Genomic DNA, 19,086 nt, shown 5'->3' on the forward strand with positions numbered 1-19,086 from the left:
AGGTGCATAAATATGGGCATCCCAACAGAGATATTACATCAATACTTAGTTGAGCCTCCTTTTACAAATATAACAGCCTCTAGACACCTTTGATGAGTGTCTGGATTCTGGAAGGAGGTATTTTTGACCATTCTTCCATACAAAGTCTGTCCAATTCAGTTAAATTTGATGGCAGCTGAGCATGGACAGCCTGCTTCAAATCATCCCACTGATTTTTGATGATATTCAAGTCAGGGGACTGCGACGGCCATTCCAGAACATTGTACTTCTCTCTCTGCATAAATGCCTTTGTAGATTTTGAACTGTGTTTTGGGTCATTTGTCTTGTTGGAATATCTAACCCCTGTGTAACATCAACTTTGTGACTGATGCTTCAAACATTATCCTGAAGAATTTGTTGATATTGGGTTGAATTCATCCGACCATCAACTTTAACAAGGGACCCAGTTCCTGAACTAGCCACACAGCCCCACAGCATGATGGAACCTCCAGCAAATTTGACAGTCGGTAGCAGGTGTTTTTCTTGGAATGCAGTGTTCTTCTTCTGCCATGCAAAGCACTTTTTGTTATGACCAAATAACTCAATGTTTGTCTCATTAGTCCAAAGCTTTTTTTCCAAAATGAATCTGGCTTGTCTAAATGAGCATTTGCATACAACAAGCGAATCTGTTTGTGGCTTCTTTCTCATCACCCTGCCACACATATGTTCTTTGTACAAATTGCACTGAATTGTAGAACGATGTACAGAGACACCATCTATAGCAAGATGTTCTTGCAGGTTTTTGGGTCTTTGGAGGTGATCTGTGGGTTGTCTGTTACCATTCTCACAATCCTGTGCATATGCCTATACCTGTATTTTTCCTGGCCTGCCACACCTGGGTTTAACAGCAACTGTGCCTGTGGCCTTCCATTTCATGATTACATTCGTACAGTTGAAACTAACAGCTTAAACCTCTGAGTAGTGATGGGCCGCCCGACACGCAGGTTTCGACACTGTGTCGAGTTTTCGAAGCACTGGAGATCGAAGCATCGCTTCGAGGCTTGCTTCAAATGCGTCCGTCATGTGATTTTGAGTCACGCTAGCGTAATGACGTCATTGATATCTGCGCAATCAGCAGTCGATTTGGTCAGTCACTAGTCTGCGGAAGCACTTTGGCTCAAAGCGTAAAAGCGGTTGTTTGTGCTCCAATGATAAGGTGCGCTAACCCGGGTTCAAATCCTAGTTGGGACTCGCATATGTTGAAATAACGATTTTGTATAAAACAGTTAAGTAGTACTTGTCTGAAAGTTAAATATATTTTTGAGACATTATAAATGATTTACATGGGGCACCTTTTTCCTTGGTGTGGAATCGTGTCCACCAAGAATCTGTAACAAATTGATGAGCACGTATTATAGCACGTATTATAACAATCCAGAAACTAATCTACCCCATGTCGATCATATCAGAGAGGCTAAGAAATGCTTCACTAAAGCCAACGTGGTCATTACACCAGTATATGTGCAAGACATTCCTCATTAAACGTTTTTACTATTCAGTGATTCCCAGATCTGTTGCTGATTTGTATTATTGATTTCCAAAAAGCAATGTGAGTAAAAGCATGTTCTGCATAAATAAAGACAACTGTCTTTAAAAGAGAATCAGCGCCATCAACAGTGTCTTCTGCAATTTTAGGAAAGCCTCGGGATTTCTGCGCTAATGAGACAAAAAAGTTGCAAAGAAACTTTGCGAATTCATGCAGAGGTGAATGTAAAGATCACTCAAGTAACTGACAAGAAGGAGCAGCTGGATAAGCACATCTGGAGCTAAACTTTCAAAAAAGCATCTGACTTTGTCAGCTACATCCTTTACTTGTGAATGCATCTTATCAAAGGCTGCGCTGGGGTAAATAAGTAATCTTCCGAACTGTAGCACAACAGAGTAAATAATTGACATAAATAGAATTATTGAAAGACTAAGCTTTTGTCGTTTCTGTATTCTTAAACCATCTTCTAGTTACACAATCCCCCGCAGTCACTGTCACATTCAATGTTCCCTGTTCCTTAACCTGTCTTGTTACCCAAAGCATCAACACTCTGTTTCATTCAAGGCTTTACCGTCCTTCCTTTCATAGACATAAAATAAAACACATTTCCTCTACATACGTGTCCAATAATAATAGTAAATAGTGCAGAGGACACAAAAATAATTTTCTTTAATTGCCGGTAAGGCACATTACCAGAGGCACAAATTTGAACGTTCACGTAGAAAATATAATTTCTATACCACAGCCGCCGTGTAGCCTTTCAAAAGGGATCTACTACCGAGAGATGATCCATATATATTTTAGCTGCTGTTAGTTACTTACCTGTTGTGTTACACAGTCTTTAAAATGTAGTTTACCCGCAAACACTCCAGTAGTGCTCAATGTACCTGTACTTCTTAAAACGTTAATGTTTTACTGTTTAATAACTTATAGGCTATATTTTATTATTTTTCCCTTGCACTCAGTGACCAAAGCTATACACACACACATATAGACACATACAAACATACACACAAGTATATGTATGTGTATATATATGTATGTATGTGTATATATATATATATATATATATATATACACACACACACCTATATCTAGATTATATATATATATATATATATATATATACACACACACCTATCTAGATTATATATATATATATATAAATAAATATATATATACACACACACACACACACACATACATACATACATACATACACAGATATATATAATTTGTGTGTGTGTATGTATGTATGTGTGTGTATATATGATGTAGATAGGTATGTATATATATATATATGTGTATATGTAGATATGTATATAGATATGAAGATATGTATGTGTATATATATATATGTATATATGTATGAATGTATGTATGTGTGTGTGTGTGTATATGACAGCAGCAATCCAAGCTGTGAGAAAACAGTAAAAAGGAGGCGTGTCAGATGTCGTGGTACATTTTCTGATGCAGCTAGACGAAAATAACTTTGTGACGCTGCCACCAAATACACAAAACAATTACTTTGACAACCATGTTACATTATTTTTAAAATGTTTCCTTTTCTTTTTCATAACTTCTTTAACACATGACATCGCTGCGAAGCGCGGGTAGTTTTCTATATCTATACTAATAAAAGGCAAAGCCCTCACTCACTCACTCACTGACTCATCACTAATTCTCCAACTTCCCGTGTAGGTAGAAGGCTGAAATTTGGCAGGCTTATTCCTTACAGCTTACTTACAAAAGTTGGGCAGGTTTCATTTCGAAATTCTACGCATAAGGGTCATAACTGGAAGCTATTTTTCCCCATATAATGTAATGGAGTCTTGAGTTGAGATGGCCGTGGGGGGAGTTTAGTGTGACATCATCACGCCTCCTACGTAAGTACGTAGAGAACAAGGAAGAACTCCAAACAGCGATGAGCACAAAACGCCATTTCACAATTGAGAAGGCAGAAAAACATTATGAAGCAAATGATGCATACAAGCATATTCATAAGTACAGCTACTGCGGAAACAAAGCACGGCGTGAACCGTAAGTTTATATTAAATTAAGTTCATAGACAGGCTGCCACTAGCGTTTGTAATTTAGTGCCTGCCCATATAAGGCCGTCCATCAGCGGCAATCCAATACAAACACTGCCGGTAAATGTTCACGGGTGAAGGACTGTGCTTATGCAGAGGAAGATGAGATGGTCAGGGTGGTGTTTGGCACAAACTCATTGAAACTGCGAGAGAAACTTTTAAGTGCCGGGTCTTAGCTGACATTACACGAGATGGCACCAGTACAGCTGGGAACCTTCGATGCAAGAACACCAAGCGGCTCACGTGAACTGCGCAATGCAGACAAAAGCAACAGTTCCAAAGAGTGCTGAACAAAACCGAATTACACAATTGAGAAGGCAGCAAAAAATATGAAGCGCCTTATACATACAATCATATTCATAAGTGCAGCTACTGCGGAAACAAAGCACACGGTGGAAAAAGTGAATGTCCTGCTAAAGGAAGACAGTGTAAAAAAACGTGCATGCAGTTTGTCACATCTCAGATAAAAGGAAGACGAGCTGTTTATTGATGCAGTAAGGAACTAATCGATGAATGAAACCTCTTATCTTTACAACGATTGACAAACACGGAATGTAACTTGAACACATCCTACAAATACGAGCCTGATTGAAAGAAATAATGATAATCAAATCCTTGATGACAGCAACATTCAATAACACTCACAAAACAATTACTGTATATTGACAATCATGTTACGTTATTTTTAAAATGTTCCCTTTTCTTTTCATAACTTCTACTTCTCCACTGCGATACGGGTATATATATATAAATGTATATATATACCCGATCTACAATACATACTTTAGCATAGACAAGCCACACGCTGTGGCTAATTGTAGAGTCTTAAGCCTCTAACGCCGACATTGAGGTTCGATTCGAGAGGGATGTACTGACTATGTCGCGCTACCGATTCATTTTACCTTCGCATCTCCTTGGTTTGGGGCGTATGAAAAATATTAGGTTACGCAGAATCATGTTACGTTATTTTAAAAATTTTCCCTTTCTTAGCACAAGCACAGCTGATGCATGTACTCCATAAGCAGCGTTAAAAAATAACGCATTTAATCACACTTTCAATTCCAAGCAAGCGGGAACTTTTGTCAATGCATGATTTCCTGGTACATCCATTACACTGATGCACACATCACAGCTACAAAAATGTTAGAGTCGGAATAAAGCGTTCCTACGACTGATCATTTCGACTTCCAGAAGCCTTGATAAAAGCATGGTTTTGTGCACACTGAAAAGCAAGCAAAATTAGATGCATTACAGAAAGCAGACTTTCTGGCTCTTACTGGGGATCATTGGACTTCCGTGACCGTTAGTAATTCTAAATACATCTAATTACAAAATGTTCAATGATCACACTGTTTTAGCCTAATGTACAAAATAATTTTGGCTAATGTTACTCAGAGTTTAAAGAGTAAGCTGGTCAAATTACCTTTTATGTTTCTGACTTATTTTTTTAAGAAGAAAACTGCACTTTATGTTGAAATTTTGGTTATTATTATTTAAAGACAATACTATTCTGAAAATGTACTTAAAGTACTTAAACTACCACTTTATTTTTAAGTCTGCCCAATTTTAACCAGGGATGATATTTTTGTTTCTGTTTTGAATTCAAATGCAGTTTAAAGCTTTTTTTCAGAAATTAAAACAGCTTCAGTTTACAATATTCATGTCCATGTCTATTATTTGATTCTGTAAGCCCACTAAAACCGTTTTAAATTAAAAAAAAAACATTTGCGATTTGGGGCAAATTTACGTGTGCGATTACATACGATTAATCAAGATTAATTCTTACACAGCCTCTAATTAATTGGATTAATTTTTTTAATCGAGTCCCACCCCTAATATATATATGTAGATATATATATGTAGATTTGTATATATATGTGTATATACAGTATATATGTAGATATGTATGTTGTATATACAGTATGTATATATGTGTGTGTGTATATATACAGTATATGTATATATATATAACTGTATATATGTATGTGTATAGATGTGTGTATATATATATATATGCCAGCAACACTCATGACAATGACAAAACAATTACATTGTCAATCATGTTACGTTATTATTAAAATGTTTCCTTTTCTTTTTACTTCTGCTGCCAATCACAGGTATTTTGTATATATATATATATATATATATATATATATATATATATATAATATAAATAGATAGATATGACAACAACACTCATATCAATGACAAAACAATTACATTAACAATCATCTTACGTTATTTTTAAAATGTTTGCTTTTCTTTTCATAACTTCTTTAACACACTACTTCTCCGCTGCGAAGCGCGGGTATTCTGCTAGTATATATATATATATCACAGCGACACTCATAACAGTGACAAAACAATTACATTGACAATCATGTTACGTTATTTTCAAAATGTTTCCTTTTCTTTCTCTTTCCTTCTTTAACACACTACTTCTCCGCTGCGAAGCGCGGGTATTCTGCTAGTCTATACTAATAAAAGGCAAAGCCCTCACTGACTCACTCACTGACTCATCACTAATTCTCCAACTTCCTGTGTGGGTGGAAGGCTGAAATTTGGCAGGCTCATTCCTTACAGCTTCCTTACAAAAGTTGGCAGGTTTCATTTCGAAATTCTACGCGTAATGGTCATAACTGGAAGCTATTTTTCTTCATATACTGTAATGGAGTTGAGCTCGAAAGCCATGGGGGGCGGAGTTTCGTGTGACATAATCACGCCTCCCACGTAATCACGTGAACTGACTGTCAACGCAGTACGTAGAAAACAAGGAAGAGCTCCAAAAAGCGCTGAAGAAAACCTGCATTATATAATTCAGAAGGCAGCGAAACAATAAGAAGCGAGAAAGTGACATATACAACCATATTCATGAGTGCTGCTACTTTGGAAACAAAGCACGGTGTAAACCTAAAGTTTAAATTAAGTTCATAGACAGGCTGCTGCTGGCGTTTGTCATGCCCACGGCATTACAAGTTTAATGAGAGGACGCAGGATATAAACGAGAGTTTTGATCACTTTCTAACTAAGTTAAAATTGTAGGTGAAGGGGTGTGCTTATGCAAATTCTGAGAGACTGTGTTTGTGGGGGATTGACAGTTAAGGCGGGTGGAGGAGTGACGTCATCATCTCCCCTCCCATTCACCTCATTTCGCTCTGAGCTGAGCTCCGCGGCTAACGCCATCTTCCGAGGCAACTTCGTTATACTGCCACCAAATACTCACAGAAAAATCCACAAGTTAATACACACCCGGTCTCTAGAGTTTCTCCACACTGAATCCTCCAGGCACTACTTACAAAAGGTTACATTGACAATCGTGTTACGTTATTTTTAAAATGGTTCCTTTTCTTCTCGATTCATTTTACCCTCGCACCCCCTTGGTTTGAGAAGAAGTATGAAAAAACATGAGGTTAACACAGAAAAACAGATCACCAATTGAAGCTTTATGAATAATCGATTCGCCATCAATAATTGTTTTGGTAAAGCCATACTAAGTGTAATCCTCCTTCCATTTTATAATTTTTCCGCCACTAGCCATGATTAAATGAACGGTAAAAAAGTAAGAGCGAAGCGAGGGTGACTTATTCAGACAGGCATATACAGTGGTGTGAAAAACTATTTGCCCCCTTCCTGATTTCTTATTCTTCTGCATGTTTGTCACACAAAATGTTTCTGATCATCAAACACATTTAACCATTAGTCAAATATAACACAAGTAAACACAAAATGCAGTTTTTAAATGATGGTTTTTATTATTTAGGGAGAAAAAATCCAAACCTACATGGCCCTGTGTGAAAAAGTAATTGCCCCCTTGTTAAAAAATAACCCAACTGTGGTGTATCACACCTGAGTTCAATTTCCGTAGCCACCCCAGGCCTGATTACTGCCACACCTGTTTCAATCAAGAAATCACTTAAATAGGAGCTGCCTGACACAGAGAAGTAGACCAAAAGCACCTCAAAAGCTAGACATCATGCCAAGATCCAAAGAAATTCAGGAACAAATGACAACAGAAGTAATTGAGATGTATCAGTCTGGTAAAGGTTATAAAGCCATTTCTAAAGCTTTGGGACTCCAGCGAACCACAGTGAGAGCCATTATCCACAAATGGCAAAAACATGGAACAGTGGTGAACCTTCCCAGGAGTGGCCGGCCGACCAAAATTACCCCAAGAGCGAGAGACGACTCATCCGAGAGGTCACAAAGACCCCAGGACAACGTCTAAAGAACTGCAGGCCTCACTTGCCTCAATTAAGGTCAGTGTTCACGACTCCACCATAAGAAAGAGACTGGGCAAAAACGGCCTGCATGGCAGATTTCCAAGACGCAAACCACTGTTAAGCAAAAAGAACATCAGGACTTGTCTCAATTTTGCTAAGAAACATCTCAATGATTGCCAAGACTTTTGGGAAAAAGACCTTGTGGACTGATGATACAAAAGTTGAACTTTTTGGAAGGAAAATGTCCCGTTACATCTGGCGTAAAAGGAAAACAGCATTTCAGAAAAAGAACATCATACCAACAGTAAAATATGGTGGTGGTAGTGTGATGGTCTGGGGTTATTTTGCTGCTTCAGGACCTGGAAGGCTTGCTGTGATAGATGGAACCATGAATTCTACTGTCTACCGAAAAATCCTGAAGGAGAATGGCCGGCCATCTGTTCGTCAACTCAAGCTGAAGCGATCTTGGGTGCTGCAACAGGACAATGACCCAAAACACACCAGCAAATCCACCTCTGAATGGCTGAAGAAAAACAAAATGAAGACTTTGGAGTGGCCTAGTCAAAGTCCTGACCTGAATCCAATTGAGATGCTATGGCATGACCTTAAAAAGGTGGTTCATGCTAGAAAACCCTCAAATAAAGCTGAATTACAACAATTCTGCAAAGATGAGTGGGCCAAAATTCCTCCAGAGCTGTAAAGACTCATTGCAAGTTATCGCAAACGCTTGATTGCAGTTATTGCTGCTAAGAGTGGCCCAACCAGTTATTAGGTTCAGGGGGCAATTACTTTTTCACACAGGGCCATGTAGGTTTGGATTTTTTCTCCCTAAATAATAAAACCATCATTTAAAAACTGCATTTTGTGTTTACTTGTGTTATATTTGACAAATGGTTAAATGTGTTTGATGATCAGAAACATTTTGAGTGACAAACATACAAAAGAATAAGAAATCAGGAAGGGGGAAAATAGTTTTTCACACCACTGTATATGACAGCAACACTCATGACTCATGTCAATCATGTTACATTATTATTAAAATGTTTCCTTTTCTTTTATATATATAGCAAATCGTATACGTGCAAAAGAAAGTGCGAATCGCCTTAATATTAGTTTGCCGCAGTGTAGAAAAGGGGTCCCGTGTTTGCACTTGTCTGGGCTATAGCTCAGGGGGAGGATGAAAAAAATTAAAAGTGCTCACTTTGACAGTTAGAGTCTCAAAGGCCGGCACAGCTATGCGCAAGCTCCGGCTGCTCGATTTTCGCTGGGCAGGAGACCCCATTTTTTGCAGACTCATTCACGTGATCAAAAGTCTCAGCGCTCTTTGGCGGTCATTCATATATATATATATATATATATATATATATATATATATATATAGCAAAATACCCGCGCCTCGCAGCGAAGAAGTAGTGTGTTAAAAAGTTATGAAAAAGAAAAGGAAACATTTTAAAAATAACGTAAGATGATTGTTAATGTAATTGTTTTGTCATTGATATGAGTGTTGTTGTCATATCTATCTATATATATATAGCAAAATACCCGCGCTTGGCAGCGGAGAAGTAAAAAGAAAAGGAAACATTTTAATAGTAACGTAACATGATTGACAATGTAATTGTTCTGTCATTGTCATGAGTGTTGCTGGCATATATATATATATATATATATATATATACACACACACAGACACAGACACACAGACATATATAAACATATATATATACATCATATATATATACTTATACATACATATATACATATACACATATACACATATACATATCTACATATATACTGTATATACACATATATATACAAATATACATATATATATTTACATATATATATTAGGGGTGGGACTCGATTTAAAAAATTAATCCAATTAATTAGAGGCTGTGTAAGAATTAATCTTTATTAATCGTATGTAATCGCACACGAATTTGCCCCAAATCGCAAATGTTTTTTTTTAATTTAAAAGGGTTTTTGTGGGCGACAGAATCAAATAATAGACATGGACATGAATATTGTAAACTCAAGCTGTTTTAATTTCTGAAAAAAAATATGCTTTTAAACTGCATTTGAATTCAAAACAGAAACAAAAATATCATCCCTGGTTAAAATTGGCCAGACTTAAAAATAAAGTGGTAGTATAAGTACATTTTCAGAATGGTATTGTCTTTAAATAATAATAACCAAAATTTCAACATAAAGTGCAGTTTTTCTTCTTAAAAAAATAAGTCAAACATAAAAGGTTGACCAACTTAATCTTTAAACTCTGAGTAACCTCAGCCAAAATTATTTTGTACATTAGGCTAAAACAGTGTGATCATTGAACATTTTGTAATTAGATGTAATTAGAATTACTAATGGTCATGGAAGTCCAATGATCCCCAGTAAGAGCCACAAAGTCCACTTTCTGTAATGCATCTAATTTTGCTTGCTTTTCAGTGTGCACAAAACCATGCTTTTATCAAGGCTTCACTCGGGTAGTCTTTTGAAATGAAATTTTGCTCCCATCAGTCGTAGGAACGCGCTTTATTCCGACTCTAACATTTTTGTAGCTGTGATGTGTACATCAGTGTAATCGATGTACCAGGAAATCATGCATTGACAAAAGTTCCCCTTTGCTTGGAATTGAAAGTGTGATTAAATGCGTTATTTTTAACGTGTTATGGAGTACATGCATCGAAGCTTCTCAGCTGTGCTTGTGCTAAGAAAAGTAAACATTTTAAAAATAACGTAACATGATTCTGCGTTAACCGCATATTTTTTCATACGTCCCAAACCAAGGAGATGAGAGGGTAAAATGAAACGGGAAGCGCACGTACATACTCAGTGCATCCCTTCTCGGGAATCGAACCTCGGATGTCGGCGCTAGAGGCGAAGCCTCTACAATTGCGCCACGGAGTGTGGCTTGTCTATTTGAGAGTATGTAGATCGAGGTATATATATATATATATATTCGCAGCGGAGAAGTAGTGTGTTAAAGAAGTTATGAAAAAGAAAAGGGAACATTTTAAAAATAACGTAACATGATTGTCAATATACAGTAATTGTTTTGTGAGTGTTATTGAGTGTTGCTGTCATCAAGGATTTGATTATCATTATTTCTTTCAATCAGGGTCGTATTTGTAGGATGTGTTGTGTTCAAGTTACATTCCGTGTTTGTCAATCGTTGTAAAGATAAGAGGTTTCATTCATCGATTTGTTTCTTACTGCATCAATAAACAGCTCGCCTTCCTCTTTATCTGAGATGTGACACACTGCATGCACAGGTTTTTTTTACACTGTCTTCGTTTAAGCGTGACATTGACTTTTTCCACTGTGTGCTTTGTTTCTGCAGTAGCTGCACTTATGAATATGCTTGTATGTATCAGATGCTTCATATTTTTTTGCTGCCTTCTCAATTGTGTAATTCGGTTTTTGTTCAGCACTCTTTGGAACTGTTGCTTTTGTCTGTGCACTGCGTCAGTTCACGTGAGCCGCTTGGTGTTCTTGCATCGAAGGTTCCCAGCTGTGCTGGTGCCATCTCGTGTGATGTCCATGGCTGTATGTAATGTTAGTTAAGACCCGGCACTTAAAACTTTCTCTCGCAGTTTCGCTGAGTTTGTGCCAAACACCACCCTGACCATCTCATCTTCCTCTGCATAAGCACAGTCCTTCACCCATGAATATTTAGCGGCAGGGTTTCTATTGGATTGCCGCTGACGGACGGCCTTATATGGGCAGGCACTAAATTACAAACGCCAGTGGCAGCCTGTCTATGAACTTAATTTAAACTTTAGGGCTACACCGTGCTTTGTTTCCCAAGTAGCAGCACTCATGAATATGGTTGTATATGTCAGTCGCTCGCTTCTTATTGTTTCGCTGCCTTCTCAATTATATAATGCATGTTTTGTTCAGCGCTTTTTTGAGCTTGTCCTGGTTTTCTATGTACTGCGTTGATAGTCAGTTCACGTGATTACGTAGGAGGCGTGATGATGTCACATGAAACTCCGCTCCCCATGGCCATCCAGGTCAACTCCATTACAGTATATGGAGAAAAATAGCTTCCAGTTATGACCATTACGCGTAGAATTTCGAAATGAAACCTGCCCAACTTTTGTAAGTAAGCTGTAAGGAATGAGCCTGCCAAATTTCAGCCTTCTACCTACATGGGAACTTGGAGAATTAGTGATGAGTCAGTCAGTCAGTGAGTCAGTCAGTGAGGGCTTTGCCTTTTATTAGTATAGATGACAGCAATACTCATAACAGTGACAAAACACTTACATTGACAATCATGTTACTTTTTTTTTAAATGTTTCCTTTCCTTTTCTTTTTCATAACTTCTTTAAAACACTACTTCTCCGCTGCGAAGCGTGGGTATTTTGCTAGTTATAGTATATGGACGAAAAAGTAGGTTCCAGTTATTACCATTACGCATAGAATTTCGAAATGAAACCTGCCCAACTTTTGTAAGCAAGCTGTAAGGAATGAGCCTGCCAAATTTCAGCCTTGTACCTACACAGGAAGTTGGAGAATTAGTGATGAGTGAGTGAGTGAGTGAGTGAGTGAGTCAGTGAGGACTTTGCCTTTTATTAGTATAGATAATATATGACGTACGGTTTTGAACATAATTAAGTGTTCCATAAAAAGGTTGCACGATTTACCTAATCTTTTCATATATATAAAGTTGATATATGACAATATATCTTTGACACTATGTATCAGACAAAGGAAATCACAGCAATCCACAAGAACAATAATTAATTCTCAGCACCTACCTGAATTGTAGTTTAACCATATCAACTGAAATGTGTAACGTCAATACAAATTACAAAATATAACTAGAGAGTTAAGTGTCAGATAGACTCTCAAAATATAGAGGCCAATGCCTTTCAGTGTGCTGAGGCTTCACAAAGATTCAGTAACCATGTCTGCTGGAAGCCCTGTCATGATCCAATCTCAGTACTACGCATGTCTGAGGCTTCGGAGCCCAGTCATGATCTCAGTAGTACACATGTCTGAGGCTTCACAGCCCCGTCATGATCTCAGGAGTACGCATGTCTGAGGCCTCGAATCCCCGTTCAAAGCCCATCATGATGCAATCGCAGTACTATGCATGTCTGAGGCTTCGGAGTCCGGTCAAGATTGTCTGAGGCTTCAAAGCCCCATTCGAAGCCGGTCATGACGCAATCTCAGTACTACGCATGTCTGAGGCTTCAGAGCCCTGTCATGATCTCAGTACTACGCATGTCTGAGGCTTCGGAGCCCCATCATGGTCTCAGTACTATGCATGTCTGAGGATTTGGAGCCCTGTTTGAAGCCCATCATGATGCAATCTCAGTACTACACATGTCTGCGCAAAGCTTAGACTCATTATTTATTTATCGGGCTCCCGTTTGAAGTACATATAGCATCAACAGAGTTAGAAAACTCAACAGAATTCCCATTGAAATGAATGTTTGTAGATGATCAATACATGTTAAATGATTATGCCTGATAATACTTTGTGGCAAAAAATAAAATTATAAATTATACATCATACAAATGCCGACTTGTTGAATGCATAATGCTGCAAAGAAGAGCTTTAGCAATACGGGTGATGACACATCTCTCACTGTAATACTCTCATAAATATCCATTCTTCACCTCATGCAACGTTTTCATGCAACACTGAACGTATGTCATATATGCATCTTGTTTTATGTCTATAACAAAAAAAATTATTTGAGTAACGATTTCAACTGTTTTTGTAGTTTTTGATGGTGGGTTTCGCGGTTTAAATTATTAAATTGATAAGGTGGAAAGTGTTCTTACTTTGAGTGTTTTCTACACAGTAACTGTGTTAGTAACTGGGATTGTGCCTCTATTACTGGAAGATTGCTTAGGAATGATACAGACTGGACAACTATATGTTTTAGGAAATGTTTTATTGCACTGTGCTGTGACTAAAAAACGTTTTACTGATCGTCTGTTCGGACCTTGAAGATGTTTTCATGAGGGAGGGATGCTGCTGTTAAAAGCAAATGCTTTTTCAACAGCAGATCCAGATGTGTTTATCTGCTTTTTGTTGCCTCAGCACTCAAGAGGATCTTTAATGCCGACCTTGATATGTGCACTGCCCACCTTGGAGTGTCCCGTGTGTGTCTGTGTGTCGGAGACTGATCTGCGCCGTGTCTCTCAGCCTCTCTGATGTGCCCCGGATTGACACCTTTGAATGTTTGGTGTAGCAGAGCAAATTCAACCTGATCTACCACAGTGGGTTTGTTATCACCTTATTCCAGCGTTTCTCAACCTTTAAGTATTTGCGACCCAAGTTTTCATAACAGTTTTAATCCCCCCCCCAACATTTGTTTGAAATGTAGATGCATATTTTATTATATCTACTTAACTTTTATCGACATTTATCTAACTCTATATTTATTGTTCTAGTATCAGAATGTAGTTTAAGTTAATTTGTTTTGGTTCCAACAGATGTTTTTTTCATATTTTTGATTCTTGTTTTCTTTTTTCACATCTTCACGCCCCCCTTTTTGTTACTTCGCGCACCCCTAGGGGGCCCACCCCACAGGTTGAGAACCACTGCCTTATTCAATGGAGGGGGTTCATGGACGTCAAATGTCAATGAATAGAAATGGATTAATGTAAATACGTGAGCTGCCGTCCTCAATTAGACATCGCATTTTGATGGCGATTTTGAGTAGGGGTGATTCCCAAACAGATCTCTTATGCGATCCTTCCACAGTATCTCTCAAAATTATTTAGTTCAAATTGGTTATAAAGATTTCAATTCTGATCATTTTTTTATTATTGCTAATTTTGATGAGTCTTTAAGTCGAATCGAACTCGGGCTAGCACTACGCTCAGAATTTGAAAAGCATCTACCTTAGTTAGTTGAGCCATTGATGGAGTCATTTCTTTGTAGCAAACTCGTTACTTTAATGCTCCACAAAATATTGTAAAGTATTAACAAATGAAATATTTCAATACTTGATCGAATAATAACAAGTGATTTAAGGATTTCACCTTTTCTTTCTCAAATGTGCTTACCTATATCATGGCAAAGTACAGGGATAAACCTTTATTTTCCGTCTACTCCATTTTAATTAAGTCAAACCAAAGAAAACATTTAAGGCTATTAAATGTGATCTCAACAAAAGATGAGGGTTAATTATAATACTAATAACAGGACCGATTATAATGATACAGTGCAAAAGTAAATACTAATTGAAAGAGCCAAAATCCATGAGTGAGGCGTCTTATTTTGTTTAACTCTTGCTATCGTATAGTGCATTCTGCTTGTCGGCGTTAGTTATATATATATATTTATATTTTTTAGACATCAGACACTTAGAAGCTGCTGACGAACCCTTCTTTTCGTTGTTAGTCTGTAGCAGCCAAAAAATAAAAACAATAAGAGTTATAACAGACGTCATTGAAGTGGATCATGAGTTTGTGTAATGTTAATGAAAATGGCCAGGAAGGGTCACTAGAGAGGTGAGTGTCAAATGCTTTGAAGCTTCGATACGATTTCCGACACAATTGCTTCAAACGTTTTGATGCGTCGTGAGGCTTCACTCCGCCCATCACTACCTCTGAGATAGCTTTTTGTGTAGCCTTCCCATAAACCATGATACTGAACAATCTTTGTTTTCAGATATTTTGAGAGTTGCTTTGAGGATCACATGCTGTCACTCTTCAGAGGAGAGTCAAAGATAACCACAACTTGAAACTGACCACCTTAAATACCTTTTCTCATTATTGGACACACCTGTCTATGAAGTTCAAGGCTTAACGAGCTAATCCAACCATTTTGGTGTTGCAAGTAATCAGTATTGAGCAGTTACATGCATTCAAATGAGCAAAATTACAAGGGGACCCAAATTTTTGCACAGCCAGTTTTTCACATTTGATTAAATACTGCTTCACTAAAAATGTTTGTTCGGAAAACACCCCAGTACTCAGATGTTCCTAGGAAATGAAAGACATAACACTTATCTTTTTTGTTAAAAGTAGAGTAAATTATTATGTAGGCTGAGAGGGGTTCCCAAACTTTTTATATGACTGTATGTGTGTGTGTGTGTATATGTGTATATATATATATATACACAGTGGGTATAGAAAAGAACCTTTTTTTGCTTTACTGCCTTAAATAAAAACATACAAACCAATATTTTTTCCAGCTTTACTTACTCAATGCAATCTATAATATCCAAGTGAAAGATATTACAGTTCAGAAGAATTAAAAAAAAAACAAAAACAAGAAATAATGAGATTAATAAAGGATCACCCCCCTCCTAAACAATATTTGTAAACTCAATCAGGTGTAGGTAACCACCATTTCCATTGCAGACCATGGTTACTGGCTTCCATTTGTGATCAATTGTAATCAGTGTGATTAGTGAAGCATAAAAAGAGCTGTTCCTGGAGCATTCCCTTGCATGGTAGTGTGACTGACAGCAAACAACTGACTATGGGAGGCAAGCCACTTTCAGAAGATCTCAAAAGGTTACAAAAAAATCTCAAAGGTTTTATCATTCTCAAGGAGCACAGTAAAGTCCATAATAAAGAAGTGGCAAGTGTTTGGTACTACTAGGACCCTCCCTGGATCTGGCCGCCCCTCCAAACTGGATGGAAAAGCAAGGAGGAAACTGGTAAGAGAGGCTACCAGGAGGCCAATGGACACTTTGAAGGAGTTACAGGATTTTATTGCAAACAGTGAGGATTGTGTGCATGTGACAACAATTTCACAAGTGCTCCACAATTGTGGCTTGTTCAGGAGGGTCACAAGGAAAAAGACACTTCTCAAGAAAGGCCGCATTAAGGCTTGTTTGAGCTTTGCCAGAATGCACCTTGAAGATTCTGATGCCAAGTGGAAAAAGGTCTTATAGTCAGATGAGACCAAAATCGAACTATTAGGCCTCAATACCAAATGGTACACCTGGCAGAAATCCAATGCAGCTCACCATCCACAACACACCATACCTACAGTAAAGCATGGAGGTGGCAGCATCCTGTTGTGGGAGTGCTTCTCTGCCGCAGGGTCTGGGGCCCATTAGGGTAGAAGAAAAAATGGATGGGGCAAAATACCGTCACATTCTTGAGGAAAATCTGCTACCCTCTGCCAGAAAGTTGAAGATAGGCAGAATGTTCACCTTTCAACATGACAATGACCCAAAGCACACAGCAATATTGACCAAACAGTAGCTGAAGGAGAAAAAAAGTGAATGTCCCTGTGTGGCCCAGTCAGAGCTCAGACGTAAATCCCATTGAAAATCTGTGCAAAGATTTGAAGATAGAAGTCCACCAACACTCACTATCCAATTTGACCAAACTTGAACAGTACTGTAAAGAAGAGTAGGCAAATATTGCTCAACCTAGATGTGCAAAGCTGATAGAGAAGTATCCCAACAGACTCAAGGCTGTCATTAAAACAAAAGGTGGTTCAACAAAATATTGACAATTTGATCCTTTATTAATCTCAGTATATCTTGTTTTTGATTTTTTTTATCATTTTTCTGAACTGTAGCTGTGATGATCTTTCACTTGGATGTTATAGGTTGCATTGAGTAAGTGATGCTGGAAAGAAATATTTTTCGTTTTAAGGCTGTAAAGCAAAAAAATGGGAATATTTCAAAGGGAGTGATTCTTTTCTATACCCAATGTATTGTAATAACTGGTAGTTGAGTTATTAAACTTCCCAGAGCTGAACTTTGCTACTAACTTCCCCTAAGCTATTTGCGAGTGGGGTGCTAGCACCTACATGCAGCTGTACCTAGCTAATTAAGTAGGCGAACACTCATGTCCCATACACCGCACGACCTGGAGTGTCTCCGTAAATAATTGCATAGATGGAATATCTAGCAAGACACAGCTCTGTCCTTTTTTACCTCTTTAATAGAGCAGAGAGTCAAAAACAAAGCTTAATACATGCAAGGCCATAGCCAAAGTCATTCATCAACACATCTTTCTCCATAATGGTAACTGTTACACTTTTATATAACTGGGCTGCAAATGAACCAAACTCACCCAAACTAACTTGAAAATAAACACATATAACATCTCTAATGCAAAAGAAATCGACTGCCTTGCTTAAATAACACAAAAAGTAAACTCTAAAGAAATACCCATAATGCACCATGCTGTTAGCGCTGACTGCCGGGTCATTACAGTATATATAAAATACTAACTGAATGGATAAAAACTTCAGTGCACTCCATATGAATTTTAGCAATATTCATTAACTTTGGTACTAGACATGAATTTCAGTATTAATTGTACAGTATATAGTTTAAACTGCATTATGTGTTGATTCTCAACTATTTCAAAATAAGTATAAATTTTCTGTAAAACTGGATACATCTCACTATACCATAGAGCATGCGCGTATTTCATTACAAGATGTATTGTTTTCAGCGGAGATGTAAATTAATGAATTAGTATATAATATATACTTAATCTCTATTGACTTATACGCACCTGTCATACAGTCAATTTAATTCTATTTAAAACGTATGCGTAAGTAAGCGATTTTGCTAAAGCTAAGGATAAACGCCTGTCCACAAATTCAGCGTTGAGGTTGGAGTTGTTCAGTGCTTCCACCCCACACTTATCTGCGCGCCAGGCGTACTGAGAGATGCTGCAAAGACGCCTACGGTTTCAGCACACTTAATCGGTATCTCTTCTTTGGCACGTGAACCAAACGCGCACTCCGGTGTTTATATTTGGGCACGTGACCCGCGCTCATTGGGTACAACTCTCCTCACCTCGTTTACTGCACTTCTATTCCCACCGGAAGTCATCGTAGTTGGCTGCGCCGCTGCTCGGCACTGGAGTTGCTGGCTTCTTCGCAGCGTTTCAGTGATTAATTTTAGAAGCCTCTTGGATGACAAGCGTACATGTATCACCGGCTGTCTCTCTAAAAGTTAAGCGATTCGTGATGATCTGAACGTTTTGTACAGTCAGGTTTCTATTCAAATTCGCTCTTCCCATGTTGCTTCCCGATTACTCATAATTTGACTCTGCGGGAAAGTGTTAACAAAAACGAAGGACCATTTAAAGTGCACACTGCCACCATGCGCCGTGGAAGACTACAGCAGATTATAACATTTTTGGATTTTATGGTCCTTGCCATCATAAGAATGAAAAAGAAAAAAAAGCGAGGATTGTGATGTGTTCTGTGTGTACTCAGAATTGTCCACACAGTTAAAAATAAACACAGAAATTAACGTGTGCTGTGAGGTCTGCTGAGAAAATAATTGCTTGAGCT

General features: G+C 37.9%; 1 protein-coding gene across 2 annotated transcripts in view; it reads right to left on the bottom strand.

Annotated features, from left to right (window-relative positions):
• The window catches only part of LOC120531142 (centrosome-associated protein CEP250-like), a 328,524-nt gene extending 309,667 nt beyond the window's left edge, over positions 1 to 18,857 (bottom strand). For both annotated transcript variants that reach the window (XM_039756280.1, XM_039756279.1), the window contains exon 1: positions 18,584 to 18,857. The gene's annotated coding sequence lies outside the window, so the exon portion shown is untranslated. The remainder of the gene's footprint in view (positions 1 to 18,583) is intronic.
• Positions 18,858 to 19,086: the final 229 nt, after the last annotated feature.

Source organism: Polypterus senegalus, chromosome 6, assembly GCF_016835505.1.
Source record: "Polypterus senegalus isolate Bchr_013 chromosome 6, ASM1683550v1, whole genome shotgun sequence".
NCBI lineage: Eukaryota > Metazoa > Chordata > Cladistia > Polypteriformes > Polypteridae > Polypterus > Polypterus senegalus.